Genomic DNA, 20,505 nt, shown 5'->3' with positions numbered 1-20,505 from the left:
GTGTCACCTTTGGCAGCTACCTCCCTCCTTTTGTCATGAAGGGCAGAGTTGCAAATAGCTCTAAAGATGGCATTTCAGCTAAGGACAATGACCGAAGTACAGCAGGAAGCTGAAAGAGCTATAGTTCTCTCTAAGGGGAAGACTTATTGACTGAAGTCCTGCCTAGTATATGGTAGGGGTGCCTGAAATAATTACTTAGCCCTCCCTGCAGGGGAGAGACAAACAAACTAACCACAATTTCTCTAGTGATTGTTGGACAGGTTATTAAGTGACCACGAAGATAGCTGGACAGCTGAATAGCGACTGAAGTAGTGGAGATACCTGATGAAGAGAAGTTGAGACACAATGCCAACAGGTGGGGATAGGGGGTGGGGAGACAAAATACCTGGAAGGGAGGATTTGAGATCAGTGTCTCGTTGGGAGCAGGTCGGTAGAGAGAAGCTCAATGACATCAATCCAAGATGTCGGCACCTTTGAAATGCCAGAGGCATTGGTTGTACCTTCATTCATATTCCTTATTCATAAACGGTGCCATGGCCACGGATATCTGCCCCGTACGTGATTTCTATGCAAGTCTACTCTTCCCTGTATGAGTATATGTGTAAATGATGGGAAGGTTAAGTTTAAAGTCTACGAAGGGGATGTTGTGTTATTACTTGCTGTTTAATTAAACTGTTTTGTTGTCAAGTGTGTCCTTTGACTGACTAGAAAAATGAAGCCGTTTGTGAGGTCTTGGAGAAGTTTCTAATCTACAAAGTATGTAGAATCTGGCGTCAATAACTTGTGCTGACTGATCAGTATAAAAATTATTTCTTGTCAGGAATTCTTCATTTTGGATGGCCTAACCCCCACAGGGGTCCATTGGGAAAAAAAAGTTCAGGTTGTAATTCAACAGCCACAATCTGATACACATCAAATGAGATAACACGTGAAGTTCTTTGTAAATTGTAAAGTTTATCGATTCTGTTGTATATAATAATTTATATGGGCATACATATATACACATGGTGTCCCAAAAGTCTTAGTAACATTTAAAACTATTTAAATGTATGTTATGTATTAGCTACTATCTAAAATACATAGCTTTTATATACATACTGTGTATATATATAGTCAATTCTGTTATAATGTGACATACATTTCTAAAAATTACTGCTTTATGCAAAATCATACAATAAAAATTATAGGGCTTATGGGAAAAACTGGTGTACAACACTCAAAAACATTGTCAGTAACACAAAAAAGATAGGAACCTAATAAAAATGGTAGCACAGCTTTATACATGTTAAATGGTTAAGAAATACACAAATATTACAATAAATAGTGGTTATGTCTATTGCCTCAGGCTGCTGCTTGCCATGTACCCCATGTTCCCTTGGGGCCCAGGCTGACAAAGTTCTAGGGCTACTGATTAGAGGGTGGCTTCAGCAGCAATTTGAGCAAGCGGGGTGGGAGGGTACCACTGAAGAAAATGGAAAAGGATGGGAGCAGACGGAGTTTGTATTCAGACTAGCCCTCATCTGTCCCCAGCTCCTATTCATCTATACTAGAAGATATATAATAAATATGGCACTTTACCTTGAAAAAGATCTTGTTTGTTTGTGGAAGTGGCCATCAGAAGAGTTGTGGCTTATGAGTTATTGTGAGGTAGTGCAGCTTTCTGTATGCTTGTCCATCCCCCCCCCCCTTTTATAAATGCCTTCATTATGAACTAAGAATGTCCCATGACCGATTGGTAAAAAGACATCAGTTGGAAGTTATTAGCTATGACTTGGAGAGGATTCTGACTGCAAATACCTAGAACCGAGGATAGCTTACTGGAGAGCTCAAAGATGAAGGAGGCTCTGAGTGCTACGATAATTATTTGTCTACATAGCTTTCCTCTCATTAGATTGTACATTGAATGAGAACAAGGTCTGCCATACATGTGGATTGTAAAATCAAAGGAGATAATAGTATCTAAAATGCTCTGAAAGCCAAAAAGTACTATATAAATGTATGCTGTTGTCATCATTATTGTTATTAAATCCATATTCCCCTTACCTAGCAGAGTGTCTTCTACACGGTTTTTGTTGTTCAGTTGTTTTAGTCATGTCTGACTTTTCATGACACTATTTGGTTCTTCTTTTTAAATTCAGCATTTTATTTTTCTCAAATTACACGTAAAACAATTTTTAACTTTCATTTTTAAAACCGAGTTCCAAATTCTCTCCCTTCCTTCCTCCCCATCCCTCTCACTGAGAAGGCAAGCAATTGATAACAGGTTATACATGTATAGTCATGTGAAACGTACTTCCATATTAGTCACGTTGTGAAAGAAAACATGGACAACCCCCCCCCCCAAAGCCTCAAGAAAAATAAAGAAAATTTAAAAGGTATTCTTCAATATGTATTCAGACACCACCAGTTCTTTCTCTGGGGATGAATAGTATTTTTCATCATAAATCCTTCAGTTATTTTGGGTCATTGTATTGCTAAGTATAGCTAAGTCATTCACAGCTGATCATCTTACAATATTGCTATTACTTTGTACACAGTACATTTCACTTTGAATCAGCTTATGTAAGTCTTTCAAGGTTTTTCTGAGAGCATCTGCACATCATTTCTTATAGCACAACAGTATTCTGTTATAATCACATACTACAATTTGTTCAACTATTCCCCAATTGATGGGCATCTCCTCAATTTCCAATTCTTTGCCATCAGAAAAGAGCTGCTTTAAATATTTTTGTACATGTAGTTCCTTTTCTTTCTTTCTTTTTTTTTAAATCTCTTTTTGGTTACAGACTTAGTAGTGGTATAGCTAGGTCAAAGGGTATGCATGGTTTTATAGCCCTTTGGGTATAGTCCCAAATTGCTCTCCAGAGTAATTGGATCAGTTCACAACTCCAATAGTGCATTATTGTCTCATTTTTTTCCCACATCCACTCCAGCATTTGTCATTTCCCTTTTCTGTCCTATTAGCTAATCTAATAGGTATGAGGTAGTATCTCAGAATTGTTTTAATTTGCATTTCTCCAATCAATAGTGATTTAGAGCATTTTTTTCACATGGCTATAGATAGCTTTGATTACTCATCTAAAAACTGTTCATATATTTTGATCATTTATCAGTTGGGGATGGTTCTTATTTTTATAAATTAACTTTCTATGTTCTTGTGGAAAAAATTACACGTCAATAAACTCAAAATTCTAGCTATGCTCAAAATGTTCCCCAATATCTTAATCTCATTGGAGCAAATTTGTATTTTCAAAACAAGCATTATAGCAGAACTGACTGCATATGTATGTGTGTGTATACACACACACACACACACACACTCACACACACTCATATATATTTACACACGTACATCTTACTTATATAAGGTGTCCCAAAAGTCTTAGGGCAGTTTTAAGCTATTAAAACATATTATAGGTCAGACCAGCTGCTTTAAAATAACTATTGCATTGTATATTATTGTGGGTCAAAGTGTTATTATAGCTCTAGGGTATTAGTGTGTGGCAATGTACCTAAAGCCACATAAAGGACTGTTAATTAAAGGAATGCCTCATGACCTGAGAAATAAGGACATTGAAAGTACCTTATATAGTGTTCTGGATATTTGGGGCTTATGTGTGAAATATTTACTTAATCCTGTGGGGAGGATCTAACCCTATTTTCTGTAAATTATCTGGCAAATAGATTGTTACTGAGTAGGGGAGTGATATGGTCAGATCTGTGCTTTAGGATTATCTTATGTTGTTGTTGTTTGTCCTTCATTCTTGAAGAGGACCATGACATAAGGAAGATGATGCCATGACTTGCAAATGAATTGGATTTAGGTGAGGGAGGGCTGTGTAAAGTCACCAGCCTCACTTTCTCCTCCAGAGCCATCTGGGTTCAGTGGCAAGATATAGATCAGGATGACTGAAGATGGCCCCAAATCATCGTGGCAACCATGCAAAGGATGGGTTGGAGAGAGGGAGAGCCTTGAGGCAGGAGAACAATGGTGAGGCTTGTGTCATAGTCCAGGTTGGAGGTGGTGAGGACCTGAACAAGGTTGGTAGCTGGATGAGTGGAGAGAAGGGAACAGATCTGAGAGATGCAGAGATAGAATTGACAAGATTTGGCAACTCAAAGGCTCAGCATTCAATCTCGTATATAGTCTGGGCCCGAAAGTCACAGTGTTGGAGTATTTACAAAGGTTAGAGGAGCAATTTAGCAAATCAAAAACTCCACAGTGAGCCTATGCCCAGTTCCTTAATATCTTTCATTCTCCAAGTCATGCTGTGGGTAGATAGGACTTAATTCTCGAAGGAGCAGTAAAACCAGAAGCTATAGATGCTGTCATACTGTCGCTAGCAAGCTCAGGACTGTTGGATGACAGGCAGCTCTCAGTGGATTGACCTGAAACATGAGAAACAGTGGATTGTATATGAGCATATGAGTATATGACACTTGATTACAGAGAGAAAAAATTCCATGACATAGAAAAATGCTTTCCAAAACACTTTCTCATGTATAAGCTAATGAAAGAACGAGGGAGGCCATCTCTGGTCACTCAGATTCCAAGAAGGAGGCTTGTGAGAAGTGTGCTGAGTAATGGTCAGTGCTGCTTCTCCCAGAAAGACCACAGATCTTGGAACTGGAGATGAGAGTAGAATGAAACACCATCAACAGAGCAATGAGAAAGAGACAGATCCATATTTTGTGATAGCTATAGGATACATGGATGTATGTATACTGGACATACTTGAAAGGGGAATACAGAATTGGTTAGGAAGAGGCACATACCTATTGGACCAGTTTTAGGATAATGAGAACAAGATCATGGACAGAAGTCAACCCAGACCCCAAAGAACCTAAGCCTTCTGTCCTGGACTTATAGGATCTCACACTCGAGAAACTCTAAGGTTTGTGGATAGGTTTCAGTTATTCTGTAAGAAAAATTTGAAAAAGATACCTCCAAAACAGGGGTTCTTAAACTGGGGTCCATGGATGATAGATTTTAGGAGGTTCATGAACTTGCTTTTAAAAAATATTTTGATAACTATTTCAATGTAAATTGTTTTCCTTTGTATTTTATTTTCATGCATTTCTTCTGAGAAAGGGTCCATAAGTTTCACCACATTTCCAAGAGTCCATTACATACAAAAGGTTAAGAACTACTGGACTAGATGGTCCTTTTAGTTGTGAGATTCTGTGATTTTGAAAAATTGGAATGCTCTCTGTCTCCCATTCTTGTCCTTTCTTTTCCAGCTTCCATGATTTGGCTCTCCCTCTTTCCTCCATGCTTGGGTGGGCTTCTACCTTATCTCCATCTGGAGAAGTCCCTGCCTTCCTTTAAGGAATCACTTATGCCACTACTTTCATCTTGAAGCTTTCTTTCTCTGACTCCACTTTCTCCCCAAGTGAAAGTGATCTCTCCCTCCTCAAATATCTCCTAGCACTTTGCCTGGACCTCTCCCTTGTGTTTATCTTACTCTCTCCTGTCACAGTTATTTCTCCCTCCTACTAAATTTGTTACTTGAAAGTAGGGTCTGTGCTGTAGCTATATTTTTTAATTCTGATGTTTCCCTGCCAAGTTACCTTGCATTTATTTTGTATGTATATATACATACATATCTATATCTAAATCCATATCTATATCTGTATACCTATATCCATATTTATAAATCTATATCTATATCTTTATCTCTATATATCTCCCTATCTCTATAATTACTGTTGTCTCTCCATTCCCTCCCCCATCCAGGACAGGGATTATTTCACTTCTGTCTTTGTGTGTAGCACAATGCCTAGAACACAGTAGCTCCTTAATTAAATGCTTATTTATGGATTGATGGTCCTTACCATTTATAACAGGGTCTTGGGTACAGTGAGTATTCAATAAATGTGCAATTAAATTGAGTTGCCCAGTCTTACCTTTCTTTAGCTTCGACAGCCTTTAAGAGTCATATGTTTCTAGACCATGACAATTGTCATGATCAAAGGCTGACATAGGATCACAAATTAGAGAGGAAGGTAGGGATCAACTAATCTAACTCATTGCTCTTATTTTGCAGAAGAAGAAACTGACGCCTACCCCTCGCTTCCGTTTTCTTTGCACCATTATCCAGAGGACCCTCCATATTTCTGTTTACCCTGTCCTATATATTCGGAACAATGGGAAAAGGTTTTGGGGGGAATTTCAGATTGTTTTTATATGGAACACCACCAACACTCAGTGGATTGACCTGAAATGTGAGAAATAGTGGAATGTATATGAGCAGCTGCTAGAGACAGTGGAGCTACTTGGGAAAGACATGATTACAGGGAGAGAAAATTCTAGACATAGAAATATGCTTTCCAAAACATTTTCTTGTGTGTAAGCTAAAGAAAGTATGAGGGAGGCCATCTCTGGTCACTCACATTCCAAGAAGGAGGCTCATGTGCTGAGTAATGGTCAGTACTGCTCCTCCCAGAAAAATCATAGATCATGCAACCAGAGATGAGGATAGCATGAAACATCATCAGCAGAGCAATCAGAATATTCTGTGATAGCTATAGGATACATGGATATAGTCCCTAACAGAGATGCCTATGTAACTAACTGTATCATTCAGGTAAATTTTAGAGTTAAGATTATTTTAAATAGTAGCTTAAAAAGACAGTGTTGGTATGTTACTGTTACACTTAGGATACCACTCTGCCTTTGTTTTATTAAAACGCATTTCTTTCTTTTTTGGTTAGGCAATGGGGTTAAGTGACTTGCCCAGCCAGGGTCACACAGCTAGTAAGTATTAGGTGTCTGAGGCCAGATTTGAACTCAGGTCCTCCTGAATCCAGGGCCAGTGTTCTATCCATTGTGCCACCTAGCTGCCCCTTTATTAACTCATTTCAAAGCTCCTTCTTCTGATTCCCCATCTTGCTATTAAAGTGCCCCTGGTTTCTTAGGTGCTATTATGGAGAATATCTACTTTGGCTGGGTCTATCAAGATAGAAAGACATGGTGAACAGTTATATATCTGCCAGTCCAGTCAAATTTTGGAGGTCCATGAACCTTAGAAAGTTGTCCATGAGGTGATGGATTTTTTTCATAGCCACTCAAAGAGACCATCTATTAAGGTGTAGGAGATTGGGAGTTACACAAGTAGAAGAAATGCCCATATGGGTGAAATTACTATCCTTTGCAGCATTCAAAAAAATATTTTTATTTCACTAAATATTTCCCAAACATATGTAAAAATTTTTAACATTTATTTTTTAAAATTTGAGTTCCAAATTCTCTTTCACTGCCACCTCTTCCCCACCCCTTGAGAGGGCAAGCAATATGATATCAATTATACATATGAAGCCATGCAAGACATATTTCCATATTAGCAATATTACAAAAGAAAACACACAAAACAACCACCAAGAAAAATAAAGAAAATTTTTAAAAAAAAGTATGTTTCTTCAATCTGCACTGAGTCCATCAGTTCTTTTTTTTGGAGGTGGAAAGCATTTTTCATCATGGGTCCCTTGGAATTGTCTTGATTCATTGTGTTGATTAGAGTAGCTAAGTCTTTCACAGTTGATCATGGTTACAATATTGCTCTTACTGTGTACAATGTTTTCTTAATTCCGCTCATTTCACTTTGCATCGTTTCATATAAGTCGGGGAAGACTTTTTTTTCTAGCTATATAAAATAATTCTTTGGTAGATTGATTGGTATGGCACTGAATGAGTAAATTAAGCTTAGATAGAATTGTCATTTTTATTATATTGGCTTGGCTTACCCACAAGCAATTAATGTATCTCCAGGTTTTTAGATCTGTATTTTTGTGAAAAGTGTTTTGCAATTGTGTTCGTATAGTCCCTGGGTTTGTCTTGGCAGGTTGATTCCTAAGTATTTTACATTGTTGGCAATTATTTTAACTGAAATTTCTCTTTTTATCTCTTCCTGCTGGGTTTTATTTGTAGTATGTAGAAATGCTGATGATTTATGTAGGTTTAGCAATTTTGCTAAAGTTGTTAATTGTTTCAACTAGTTTTTTGGTTGATATTCTCTGGAGTACTCTAAGTATAGCATCATATCATCTATAAAGAGTGATGATTTCGTTTCCTCATTGCCTATTCTAATTATTTCCATTTCTTTTTCTTCTCTTAGTGCTATAGCTAGCATATCTAATAATATTGAATAATAGGGGTGATAATGGACATCCTTGCTTCACCCCTGATTTTATTGGGAAGGCTTCAAGTTTAATCCTGATTGTAGATAATACTTGCTCTTGGTTTGAGAGAGATACTTCTTATTATTTTAAGACAGCCTCCATTTACTCCCGTGCTTTCCTTTGCAGCATTTTAAAGATGGAATGTGTTGTTCTCCTTGCCTTCTAGGTCCTGAAAGGACCTTTGGCCAAAGGCAATAAAAGCGAGATCTGACTAGATCTGTTGAAATTCAAATATTCTTGAGAGGTAGTAGTGGGCATAACACTTCATACCTCATCAGCTATTATAAGCTGGCGTCTTACTAAAAACATAGGCTCTGGGAATGGGATCAGGGATAGATTGATGGGCAGGTTAAGCAGCAGAGTTGGCACCAATTATGGTCTGAGGAAGAAAGTAGAATTCTTACACCCTAGAGATAAACTCCTGGTCATCCCAAGAGTAGAAAAAGGGCCTCAGGACAAAATATAATAAGAGGAATCACCTCACACTACAGATAGGACACTGAGAGATGGAGTCTGGGTTAGTGAAAGATAAAGAAATCTCTTGGCATTGTTTGTTTATAGCTTAGCCCAGTCCTAGACCTAGCAGGTCTTACTTGGGGATACTGGAACCTGCTGATGACCAGTCCAGTTGAGACTGACAAGGTTGTGCCACCAAGTAGAAACTGGACTTTGGGAGGGGGGTGTCATTGCCCAAGTCATGGTCTGGAGATCCCAAGAATATCATAGGATTTAGATCTGGAAGGCCTTTAGAGACTATCTAGGCCAGAATATGCTGGTAATTGTTTAGCAACTGGCTCTCTTGGGGGGAAGAAAAAGTACACACTATACACTTTTAAGTTTATTATTAACATTCACAATTAACATTTTCTTCATTGCTTTCTTAAGTCTAGACAATCAACAAAACAATAAATCGAGGCCTCATTTGTAGCATTTACTAATTTCTGAGGTATAAATGCTCACTCTGAAAATTTAACAATGAGCCCTTTCTTTTGCAATCAACAATCATTTTATAAATGAGGAAACTGAGGGCTTAGAGAGGAAAAGTGGCTCCTTACCTAGGTAATACATAGCTGGTATTTGTACCCCAGGCCTTCTGATTTTAGATCAGAGTGATTTCTACCACACCACACAGGGATGAGCTTGTGGGCTGGGTGGGAATGGGTTAAGTAACAGCCACTTAAGATGTGCCTGTGTAGGGGTATACCCGTTCATCATGGTAAGTGTCATAGCAAAATCAATTCTCTGTGTACTTTGGGGAATTACAACTATCATTTTGGTGTGATTTATTTGGTGTATAACACGAACATGGCTATTTGTTTCATCATTCTGAAAGTTCATCTAAAATTGCTTTGAGTTTCTGGTTTTCGGGGGTGACATGTCCAATTGTTATCTTCTCTCCTATGAAATATGGATCAAGGGATACATCGCTGCTGGCCTCAGGAGCTGCCTTTGTGGTTACCTGTTTTGGGTTGCAAGGGGAGTTTTATTGCTTTCCCTTCTCCCAACTCAGGCTGTTTTTAGCAGGAGAACTCAGAGGAAAAGCTAGTCTTAGCCTTTTGTTCTGGTGCCTCCTGGGATAATAATAATAACGATGATGATAACAAATGGCTTCCATTCCTAGAGCACTTTAAGGTTTACAGAGCATTTTGAAAAGCACTGTACCATGCTGCCTCTCCCCTGGTACATTTTAAAATAATAACTCACGTTTCTAGAGAACTTTCAAGTTTACAAAATGCTTTTTTCACAGCTACCCAATGAGGTTCAGAGTTTAAGTGTTCCTAATCCCCATTTTGTAGATGAGGAAACTGAGGCTGAGAGGTTCCCTTGCTTCCTTTAAGTCCCAACTAAAAATCCCACCTTCTCTAGGAAACCTTCCCCAACCCCTCGTAATTCCAATACCTTCCCTTTGCTAATTATTTCCTATTTATCCTATATATAGCTTGCTTTGTGTATATTGTTTGCATCTTGTCTCTCCCATTAGATTGTAAGTGCTAAGAGAGCAGGAGCTGTCTTTTGCCTCTTTTTGCATCCCCAGCACTTAGCACAGTGCCTGACACATAGTAGGTGCTTAATAAATGTTTATTGATTAAGTGACGTGCCCAAGGTCACACAGCTAGTAAATGTCTTGCCCAAGGACGTGAACCCAAGCCTTTTGCCCCTTCATTCTGTGCTTTTTTTTTTCCCCCTGTCTACAGCAAGGCTGTCTCTTTCTCCCCTTGCAAGGTTGGGGGAATCAGCTCTCAAGATTTAAGACTCCCACCTGAAACCTGGTTTAGTCATTAATAGTCATGATGATGATGATGACTAATGATATTAGCTGAAATTTATTCAGCAGTTTAAGTAACTCAAAGTGCTTTCCATATGTCACCTCATTTGACTCTCACAACAACCCTGTGTGATGTGTACTAAAGGTCTAATTCCCTCTTTCCAGATGAGGAAACTGAAGCTCATAAGAGTGAGGTGATTTTTTTTTTCTGCCAAAATGGGCATCCACTCAAAGGAGTATTAAGAAGCTCTTTTCTCCCATCTGCCCTCTGGTTAAGTTGCTAACTGCTCATCTGTACTCTGTTCATCTGGTACTCTGCTTTCAGCAAATCTGAATGTGTTTATTCCATCTGGAATGCTGAAGGACCTAGTTTCTTTTCACAGCCTTCCCCCTCCCAATCCATCTATAGTCAATCAGCTAGTCAGTCAACTAGCATTTAATAAGACCATACAGTGTGTCAGGTACTGTGCTAAGCACTGAAAAAATGTGATTGGTCTTAGGATCTTAATTTACCCCAATGTATGACAGATTTAGAGTTGGAAGGGAGCTTAGAGGTCACCAAGTCAACCCTCTCTCATTTTACAAATGAGGAAACTGAGATTAGGGAGCATAATTGACTTGGCAAAGGTCCCATAGGTATTAAGCATCAAGGGCAGCCTTTGAACCTAGGTTTTCTGATCTGTAGCTAAAGGTGTAATTTTCTCTTTATAGAAGAGGAAACTGAAACTTACAAGAGTGAAGTGACATTTTTTTTCCTGCCAAAATGGGAGATCCACTCATAGGAGTATTAAGAGGCTCTTCTTTCCCATCTTCTCTCTGTGAAGTAGCTAGAGCAGAAAGAGTGCCAGGTCTCATCTTGCCGAGTTCAAATCTGGCCTCAGACACTTAACTAGCGGTGTGACCCTAGGCTAGTCACTTAACTCTGTTTGCCCCAGTTTCCTCATCTGTAAAATGAGCTGGAGAAGAAAATGGCAAACTACTCCAGTATCTTTGTCAAGAAAACCCCAGATGGGATCATGAAGACTCAGACACAACTGAAATGAATCAACAACATCTTCTGACTCCGGAGTCAGTACTCTTTCCACACTGCTTGTGAAAAGATTTGCCCGAAGGTAGTTAGTAAACGGCAGAGCCAGGATTGGAAGCTAGGTTCTCCAGCTACAATCTTCTTGCTCTCTCTACGTCATCATCTGTCTTAGGAGATTGTGAGAATGGTACATATGGCAGGTGTGCTTAGAGTACTCTGGGATGGGGTAGATGGTTTGGGTGATGGTGCAATTTAAAGTTGAGACTTCATTATTATTTCTTTCCATGGTTGGGTCCCCTTTTGGTAACTCACTTCATTCTTGGTGCTGAGATTTTTGGGGTAGGCTACTGGGGAATTTGTTATCCTGACATCCTGTGATACAGAATACAAAGGAAGTCAAAGTTGTATGGGGTTTCCCATCCTCTCAGGCCATTGATACAAGGAGGTCTTTAGTGGGGTCCTTCAGGGCTCTGTTGGTACTGTTCTGATCAACATTTTTTTTAAATGAGTGATTTAGAAGAAAGCATCAATAACATCAAATTTGTTGATGGTAGGAAATTGGAGGGGCAACTAACATTGAAGATGATGGTGTCCAAAACCCAAAATGAGAGCAATAGACTGAAACCCGTGGATTTCTGATCATAGTCATAGGTATTTCCTCACTGGTGCAGATAATAACCCCTTCCTTCCTACCTTCCTCTCTTATACTTCTTGTCCATGTCTTTCACAGATACTCCCTAGAAGTTACAACCAATATACTAGGGGCCTTATGCTGGTTCTTTTAATGTTGAATGGATCTAATAAGGTGAATTTTGTTTTGACCTGAAACTGTAGTTTCAGTTTCCTATGGAACTTCCAGGTGAGGAAAACCCCTAGAAAAGAAGCCAAAGTTCTGTAGCTTATTGTCTTCATGAGTTGCCTGGGGTGCTGAAGAGTTAAGTAATTTGCCAATAGTCTCACAGACAGTAATATGGGTTAGGAGCAGTTTGAATCTAGCTTGTCCCAACTCAGAGGCCTGGCTCTCCATCTCCCACCAGTGCTGTTGAACTCAAATAGAAATGGGGACCACTAAGCCATCTGTAAGGATCCCTACAGGCCACATGTTGATTTAGAAAACCAGTTAATAATAACATTATTAAGCTATCATCTTCTGAGTTAGATGGGTAGTACAAGTGTTATTTTCATGACCATTTCTACTTTATAGAAGAGGAAACTGACCCAAGTGAGTTTTTTTTAAATTAATACATCAACACATTAAAATCAGACAGGAACTACATTTTAACGCGGTTCAGGATGCACTAGGGAGTGTTATGGGCTGTGTGTTTGACACCTCTGCCCTATACATTCATCTCTATTAAATTTTACAGAGGCAACATGGTAAGATCCTAGTTGGGTTCAAAAAAATCAACTTTATACAGGTATTGGATAAGAGAGCTATGGCAAGACAGCTGTTTATGGGGAAAAGATCTGGTGGTTTTAGAAGACAGCAACCTCAGCATGGTTTAGCAGGATATGAGAGGACCAAGAAGGCTAATGAGATCTTGGGCTGCACTGATGCTTATTTATTCTGTATATAGTTAGATGCAGAACTTATATACATGTTTGTTTGTCTGTTAGAATGTAAGCTTCTTGAGAACAGATTGTTTCATTCTTTTCAGCATATTGTTCAGCTCAGCATAGTGCCTCATACATATTAATTAATGCTCGTTGAGTAAATGGTTGATGATGATCCAAGCCTAGATTTTACTGGATGGTCTTGGAGTCTCCTTCCAACTCTGAACTTTGGTAGTTCTAGGATTCTACTCATTCTTATCAAGGCTTTTCTCTCAACTGTAAACTTAAAGTGCTCTATCGAATGAGATAACATTATGTATAACAGTGCTTAGCACAGAGCCTGGCACATAGTAGGTGCTTTATTAAATGCTCGTTCCCTCCCTCCCTTGCAATATAAATATTAGTATTATTTATTATTAACTATAGTCCTCTGAGTTAGATGGGCAGTACAAGTATTATTTTCATGATCATTTCTATTTTATGGAAGAGGAAACAAGTGACATCAACTGACTTGCCCATGTTCATATGGATCAGAGTGACTTGCTCATGTTCATACGGTGTCAGAGCCAAAGTTCAAACTTGGGTCCTGTAATGCCAGATCTAGTAAACTTTCCATTATACCACAGTCACTAACCCAGCCCTAACCTTTTCAAATATAAAACACTCATGTATTAGAGAAGGCATCAGGATTTATTCTTTCTAAAGGGCAGGCTAACTGTACCACCCTCTCCCCATCATCCATTGCCTCCTTCCTTTTGCTTAATGTGACCTGCTGTCTGGCCTCCTTGCTGGCTTTTTAGAAAGCATTTTGCTTTTTGGTGGTGATTTATGCTTTAGGGAAGGCTTGAGCCTAAGTCAAAGAATCATGGGATTGTAGATTTAGAGGTAGAAATAGACCACACAGAACGTTTTGTCCAACTTGTTCATTTTATAGATGAGGAGGCTAAGACCCAGAAAAGTTAAATGATTTAAATTCACGAAAGTACTAAGTAGCAGATTTGGGATTTGAACACTGGAGTTGTAGCAATGGGACCTGTGTTCAAGTCCTAGAGCTGACTAAATTATTTAATCTCTCTAGACCTCAGTTTCCTCATCTATATGGTGAAGTAGTGGAATGTATATGTACATGTATATACATGTATATATATACATGTACACACATATATGCATATACGTATATGTATGTGTATATATATATATATGTATACACACACTATATCTATATCTATCTATGTCTGTATCTCTATGTATCAATATAGCGGACTAGATGATCTTTAACGTCCCTTCTGGAATCCATGGTCCCGGGGTTACATCCTGGCCCTGATGTTTACTACCTGGATCACGTAACCTAGCTGCCCTTTGAGTCCTCATCTGTAAAATGGGGGAGTCTGGCTGGATGGTTTTTAAAGGTCCTTCCAGCTGTAGAGCTATGATCCCTGCCAGCCCTAGATCCTATAAGGTGAGAAGTTGACAGAACTCTTGAACCTGGCCTGGCAGGATGGTTTGTTAACAGAGGAGAAACATAGATTTCAGAGAAGGAAGATTTTGGTGGATGGGAGGAACTGTGGCTTTTGGAAGTGACAGGCTCTGATAAGAAACTCAGCCCTGGGGCAACAGCCCTAGTGACACACACTTCAAGGCAAGTCCCTTAGTACTCTTTCCCCAGGGCAGGGGGAGAGAAAATCCCCTGAGTTATTTCAATTACATGGATGACTGGGGAGAGCTTTAGTATAAGTAATAGAGCCGGCTCTGGATTGACAGGTGGGGCTCCCCCTCCCTGGGACTATTTAAATAGGCACCATTGACCTTCAAAGGGTGAGACACTAATGCAGGTGTTAACCCTAATGCCATTCACTCAGGCCCGTCATTAGCACTTACACCCTTGACAGGTGTTTTCTGTTGCGCCAGGAGGAAGGTCAGGACCTCAGAGCTGCTGAGTTCCCCTCCCTGAAGGCAACACTTCAGGGTTGGCAACCCGCCAGGCTGCAATTGGCCTAGCTTGGCCTTAGTGTAGGGCTGGGGGTGGGGAGGAGAAAGAGCTGGGTCTGGGAGCTTCTTACAGCTAAGGAAAAGCATTTATGTCCATTGTTTCCCTACAAGAGAAAAAGTTTCCTTTTCTTGTCTTCTTTGGCCTCCTAGTATCTTTTTTAGAAGGTTGTGGATGGAGACCTGGGCCCAGAAGCTGAGGGGGAAAGGGAGGGAGTGGGGCACAGGTCTGTCTATGCTGTATCACTTCTCACTCTGCTCCCCCTCATTCTTGAGGCTGACATTCCAGAACTTCTCAGCTCTCCTCTGTCTGGAAAGTCATGGGATACCTTGGAAACCATCCTTTGGCACCAACTCTTGGGCAGAAGAGGAGGCCCCAAGGGATTTGGGTAATTGTGTGATTTATGCCAGTCCAGGTGCTCAGCTTACCAAAAGGGAGGGAGTGTTAGGGTAAGAGCAAGAGAATCACAGGATGTTAAAGGTGGAAGGAACCTTAGCGCATAGCATGGCCTAAAGAGTGTTGACATTGGAACTAGGAGAGAAGCTCAAAGCCCAGCTCTGCCATTTACTCCCTGTGTGACCTTGGGAAAGTCCCTTAACTTTTCTTGGCTTCAGTTTCCACTTTCTGTAAAAATGAGGGGGTTGGCTTATCTTCTAAGGCAGGGGTTCTTTTTTTTCAAAAAGTTATTTATTTTTAGTTTTCAACATTCACTTCTATAAGATTTTACATTCCAAATTTTTCTCCCCATCCCTCCCCTCACCCCACCTCAAGACAGTGTGCAATCTGATATAGGCTCTACATATACATTCATATTAAACCTATTTTCACATTAGTCATGTTGTAAAGAAGAATTGGAACTAATAGGAGGAACTGCAAGAAAGAACAAACCACAACAAGAAAAAAAAAGAGAGCAAATAGTATGCTTTGATCGCATTCAGACTCCAAAGTTCTTTCTCTGGACATGGACAGCATTTTCCATTGTGAGTCTTTTGGAGTTGTCTTAGATCCTTGCTGAGAAGAGCTAAGCCTACCAAAGTTAGTAATCACACAATGTGGCAGTTACTGTGTAGAGTGTTCTGGTTCTGCTCACTCCATTCAGCATCAGTTCATATAAACATCTTTCCAGGTTTTTCTGAAGTCTGTAAGAGGCAGGGATTCTTAACCTTTGTGTTGTCATGTGGTTGCCTACATTTATAATTGAAAGAAATGCCAAATTTCAGTTAGAATTTAGTGAAAATAAAGGTGTAATTATTTTCCAACCCAAGTTCATGGACCTGTTTATTTCACTTCTGCCTTACAGGGTAGTTGCTGTAGTGAAAATGTTTTGCTAACCTTAAAGTGTTGTAATGTTCAAGTCATGGCTTTGCTACCAACTAACTCTGTGACCTTGATCAAGTCATATTGTCTCCGAGTCCTAGTTCCCTCATCTAAAATATGGAAAACATTTGAACTACCTACCTCAGGGTTGTTGTGAGAACCAAATGAGATAATGTTCGTAAAGCACTTTGAAAGTGTATGTATGTGTTTTTGACCATATGCCTGTGCAAAAATAGTTATTACAAATTATTCTCAATCTGCAGTTGCAGTCTGATATTAGACACCAAATGCTGATTTATTCTTTTGACCATTACAGAAGAAAAAGAGAATAAATACTTGAGATGATTCTTAAACAACATTTTAGGATTAGAGTATTATTCTTATATAATCAAAGTATTTCATTGATTGGAAGGGATATGGTGAAATGGAAATAGGGCTGGACTTTTAGGGAGGAGGGTCTTGATTCAAATTCTGACACCAGTACTTAAAAGATGTATAATGATGAGGAAGTCATTTCATCACTTTGGGTCTCAATTTTTCACTTGTAAAATGGGAAAAATAATAGCATCCTCATTAGGATGAGGATTAAATGAGGTAATGTTTGGGGAATCTTTTGCAAATGTTAATGTTCTATATAAATGTCAATCATTACTATTATCATGGATAGATGAATGTACAAAAAATGTACATGAAACTTTTTGCATTTCTTTAAAAAAAAGTATATATATAAAATTGAGTTGTTATTTCAAAAGAAGATAGAAGAAAAAGGCAATACTTAAACCCAAAGGAAATACTTAAAATCCCTAATGGCAGAATTTCAACTACCAGCAAAGGAAATTTATGTTTTGTATAGGGCATTGGAAAAGATTCCTTCTTTCTTCCTTCCCTCCTTTTTTCCTCCTTCCCTCCCTTCCTTCCTTCCCTATAGCTTTCAGAGCACTGTGCTATGGTGCTGGAAGTGGTACTAAGTATGGAGAAGGCATTATCTCTGCTTCCATGACATTTATTCTTTAGAAGTGAGATAAGACTCCCAACACAGGTAGCTTAAATACAAATAAGTTCATTGATGAGGTTAAAAATAAAGTGTCCTACCAAGTTCCCTTCAGCTCTGAGGTTCTATGATTTATGGGATAATGTTAGTCAAAGGACTTCCTAGTTCTTCTAAAACCATACCATATAAGTGAGAGTCTATTAAGCTGTGGGTGAAGTAGGACCTGGTAATGGTCTTACCTTGACTTTGTCATTTGACATTTACAAACATAAAATTCAACAGAGTGTAAGCTCCTAAAGGGGAAGGACTGTTTAGTTTTTTCTTTGTGCCCACAGAAGCTAGTGCCACATCTTTCACCTAATAGGCATTTAATAAATGTTTGTTTAATCGAATTGAATGTTGTTTTCCATGTCCTGGGGGCCATTCTTGAGAATCTTCTCACTTCACTTCCTAGAATTATACCCTCTGATTTGTATACTCACCCTAGCTAAGGTTGCCTAGCTAGGCTAATGTGTGCTCACACATAGCTTAGGAGAACAACAAGGGTGCCAGGGGGCAAGGGAGGAATGAGCCAAGCAGTTTCACATAAGTCATAGGAGCATAAACCCATCAATTACACCTGTCCAACTGAGGGAGTCCAGAGTTGGTATGAAAACAGGGTCATGTGTTGGGGCTATCATATGGAAGGAGGAGTAAATGTCCTACCCAAGAGTCATATGATGCTGCTTCCAGGCCTCTCTTTTCCTCTACTGGTTTTGCTTTTTCTCACATCTCTTGGCATATTGGTCCCAAAAGGGGAGACAATACTCCTTGACCCCAATTGCCACTTTCAGACCCTCACCTTGCCACCATCACCCAGCAACCTGTTCTCTCTTTTGAGATTTATGCTATTCAGATATATCGCTCAGTCCTGATCCTTGTCTACTGAAATCCAGTCATTCTCCTTCTTTTCTTGAAGAATTATTGAATTCTATTCAATCTACTTCAAAGTTTTCCTCTCTGCCCTACCCCTTGACTTCTTATACTAGGAGACTTCAACATTAATATTGAAGTTCCCTCAAAGACCCTAGTTCTTTCCTTTCTTTAACCTTTTAACTTCTTTCATTCCACTTCCGCCACAAACAAGGATAGTCATGCCCTTGCTCTTGCCATCATCCACGAGTGTTGTATTTCCACAATCAAGAATTCTACAATTCCTTATAGTCTCCTATCATTTCATCTTTACGCCCCACTCTCCTGAATCTACTGTTCTCATCATACTGTACTGAATCTGTACTCATCATTCCCACCAGTCTCCCCACTCCTCAGTACTTTCTCAAGCTCTTGCTCTGGCTTCACTTTCTTCTTCCCTTTCCAGTCTTGATCCTACTGTTAACAAAGTCAATGGCATGCTGTTCTCTACTGTTGGATTCCTTGACCCCCTTGTGCTACTGCCATTTGTGCCTTGCCAACAGCCAGCCCTGGATGACTTCCCTGTTTGCCTCTTGTCCTATTCACATGTTGCTTAGCAGAGCTGGAGAAAGTCACAGAATACTAACTGGGTGCAGTACAAATTTATATTTTTCTGGTCTCAATTGGGATCTCACAGCAACAAAGTAATTCTTTTACTACTCATTAATTGATTCTCTATTGAACTCTCCCTAGCTGTTCCAAACCTACTCATCTCTTCTCAAACTTCCCACCCCACTGCTTTTCAGCAGAAGACCTTTCAGCAGTGGGGACAGCTCTGAATTGTATTGTAATTTTCTGAGAAGACAGAGACAATTAATCATGAATTCTCTTCTCCCACGAAGGCCCTTTGACATGATTCCCCAATCTCTTATCCATTACTGCAGTCTCTAATGAAAAGGCCCTTCTCTTCAAGGCCAACCCTTCAACTAGGACTCTATTCAATCCGCTCCCATTTCTCTGAAAGATTGCCCCCACACTCATTCCTTCCCTCCCCCTCCCACCAATTTTCATGATCCAATGCATGTGTTCTTTCTTTGCTAGCTAGCTATAAGCATGAGCGTCTTCTCTATTTTTAAAAAACCCTCCTTTGGCCCTACTTTTCCCTCAAATTACAATCTTATATGTTGTCTTTTCATGATCAAACATCTAGAAAAAGATGTCTGTTCTAGTTGCCTCTACTTCCTTTCCTCATTCATTTTTCAACTTCTTGGAACCTGAGTTAAAACCTTATACCATTATCTCTTCCACATTGCGACTTTCCCCATCAAGGTTTTGATATATCATGGGTGAGCCTAAGATATTAAATAGGAATTTTTTGGGAGTTTTGCAGAAGCCACAGATAACACTCAAAGGCTAGCAGATGACACAGAAAAAGTTTAGAAATTCAGAAATATGTATGTATATGTATATATATAGCATTGTATATTATCAAAATATTTTATCTTCTAATACCATAATAATTCAGACTTCTTCTCCAGTATGAAAGGAGGACCAAAATGTTTTACACAGACTTTCCAGATTACGGGGGCACTGAGCCCCTAATCCCTTCGATGTGGAAGGGATAACTAACTCAACTGAAATTGCTGTCTCCAAAATTACCAATGATTTTTTAATTGGCTGATCTGACTTTTTCTCCTTCAGTCCTTAACCTCCTTGACTTCTCTGTAGCATTTGATGTTATTGACCATCCTCTCCTCCTGGATAATCTCTCCTCTAGGTTTTTTCTTCTCTCCTCCTTCTTCTCTGATTGCTCCTTCTCAGTCTTCTTTGCTGGGTCACCATATATATTCTACTTTAAATGTGGATGTGCCTGAAGTCTCTCACTTTAGTTAAGCCCTTTTCTCTTCTCTCTCACTCTATTTTTTTGGCGACCTCATTAGCTCCCCTGGGTTCAGTTATGTCTCTACGCAGAAGACTCCTAGATCTGCATATCCAGCCCTAATGCCTATCCTGAGCTCTAGTCTGATATCACCAATTTCCTATTGGGTATTTTAAAGCGGACATCCCATAAGCATCTCAAACTCAATCCATCCAAAATAGAATTCCTTGGTTTTTCCCCTCTCCCACCTCCCAACTTCTTTACCGTTTCTGTTGAGGGAACTATCATCCTACTCAGAGAAGTTGGTAAGCTGTGAGCTGTCCTCCACTCTTTATTTCAGCCTTACCTTATGTATCCAACCAGTTGCCAAATCCTGTTGATTCTACCTGCAGGACATTTTTGCACATGTATCTTT

General features: G+C 39.4%; 1 long non-coding RNA gene across 1 annotated transcript in view; it reads right to left on the bottom strand.

Annotated features, from left to right (window-relative positions):
* Positions 1 to 934: 934 nt before the first annotated feature.
* The window catches only part of LOC144455804 (uncharacterized), a 37,526-nt gene continuing 17,955 nt past the window's right edge, over positions 935 to 20,505 (bottom strand). Inside the window, exon 2 of the long non-coding RNA XR_013484588.1 lies at positions 935 to 4,389. This is a non-coding gene — a long non-coding RNA (uncharacterized LOC144455804). The remainder of the gene's footprint in view (positions 4,390 to 20,505) is intronic.

The sequence above is a fragment of the Phascolarctos cinereus genome, unplaced genomic scaffold, assembly GCF_003287225.1.
Source record: "Phascolarctos cinereus isolate Bilbo 61053 unplaced genomic scaffold, phaCin_HiC Scaffold_2;HRSCAF=192, whole genome shotgun sequence".
In the NCBI taxonomy this organism is placed as follows: domain Eukaryota; kingdom Metazoa; phylum Chordata; class Mammalia; order Diprotodontia; family Phascolarctidae; genus Phascolarctos; species Phascolarctos cinereus.
The sequence above is the reverse complement of the archived record's forward strand: the minus strand, read 5'-3'. Positions and strand labels throughout refer to the sequence as shown.